The sequence below is a fragment of the Bison bison genome, unplaced genomic scaffold (assembly GCF_000754665.1).
Source record: "Bison bison bison isolate TAMUID 2011002044 unplaced genomic scaffold, Bison_UMD1.0 scf7180017864192, whole genome shotgun sequence".
Taxonomy (NCBI): Eukaryota; Metazoa; Chordata; class Mammalia; order Artiodactyla; family Bovidae; genus Bison; species Bison bison.
The window spans coordinates 478,731-480,106 of record NW_011494764.1 but is presented as its reverse complement, the minus strand read 5'-3'; the positions used below and the strand labels follow the sequence as shown (position 1 = coordinate 480,106).

Below are 1,376 nucleotides of genomic sequence, written 5' to 3'. Positions count from 1 at the left end.
GGGGGAGGGGAGGAGATGAAGGGGAGGGGGAGGGGAAGGGAGGAAAGAACTGGATTATAGGCTCTTTGCACAAGCTTGTTATCCTGACAGAACAGTCCCGGAACTTGAAACGTGATCTCTGGGGGCAGAGGGAGACAGTTTTATCACATATTAAGGTTAGACAGATGTTTTGGGTCTGGTGTTACCCGAACGAAAAGCACCAGAAAACAGCTAGCACAGCCCCACTCAGCAACATGTGTTCCCAACAGAAAGTCAACAGGAACCGTTTTTTCCTTTTCCTTTTCACGTGTTTTTCTCCTCAGTTATATTTGAGAGTTTTTGTATTTCCCTGGCGTGAGGGTGAAATGCTGATTTCCATACCAGCCTTTCCTTCCTCTCGAAAAACGCTGCAGGCCAGGTCTTCCGCAAGGCAACAGCCGCAGAAAGAGGGTGTACCCTGTCTGCAAGGTGGCTTTCAGGATGTCTTCTGGGATATGCTTCTGAAGACAAAAAGGCAGAAAGCCCCTCTCTCTCTCTCTCTCTCTCTCTCTCTCTCACACACACACACACACACACGCATACCCCGAGCAGACCCCTCCCCTCCAGGTGCTTTGTCAGGGAGGACAGACAAGGACCACCTGACCAGCATGGGGGGCGTTTTGAAGGCCTGAGCAGGAGGTGGGAGAGGCTAATTTTCCAAATGCTGCCCCCCTGCCCCGCCTCATTTCTTCACAGCAAAGCCCAGGCCTTAAGAGGCACCCAGGGAAAGAGGCTGACGTGACCAAGAAAATAACGTCTTCAGAATGACTAATGCCCCACCGGGACGGGCCAGCTCTGGCCTGGCTGCCTGCCAGAGGGTCCACAGCCACTTTTCAAGGACACGGAGGGCAAACGTCCCTGACAAGGTTCCCCGAGGACCGTCCCTTCCCAGCCCGGCCCCTCCTCGGGGCTCCCCCCAGGGGCCCATGAAGCCCTGAGTTAGGACATCAGGGCCCAGAGGCTGAGTCACTCCCCTGGGGCCAACCTGGGTCATAGCAAGTTCGCTATTTCAAGGACAAGTTCTCAGACCCTCGTCCAGCCATCAGCCCGAGAGGAACTGAGAGAGAGGTTTGCAAGCAGACGAGGAGAGGGCAAGAGGACCAGCCTCTGGGCCTCTGAGGTCCCGCGTGCCCCAGGCCCCCTGGGGCCATGCACGTCATGTCCTTGCACATACTTGTCTAACACACATGGGGAGACACTCATCTGTCCCCGGCCACGGGGCTGCCTGTCTCTGGGCCAGGCCCCCCACAAGCCCTCCTCAGCTCTCCCCTCAGCAGGCCCCAGGGAGCCCAAGCAGGGCCTCCTGCAGAGCCATTTTTCCAGGGGGGAGGCAATCCTTCCAGAGTATGGGGTGAGGG

At 56.9% G+C, this 1,376-nt stretch overlaps 1 protein-coding gene across 1 annotated transcript in view; it reads right to left on the bottom strand.

Moving 5' to 3' along the window:
- Positions 1 to 1,376, bottom strand: part of ZNF423 (zinc finger protein 423) — a 337,684-nt gene that overhangs the window by 131,437 nt on the left and 204,871 nt on the right. The window lies entirely within an intron of this gene.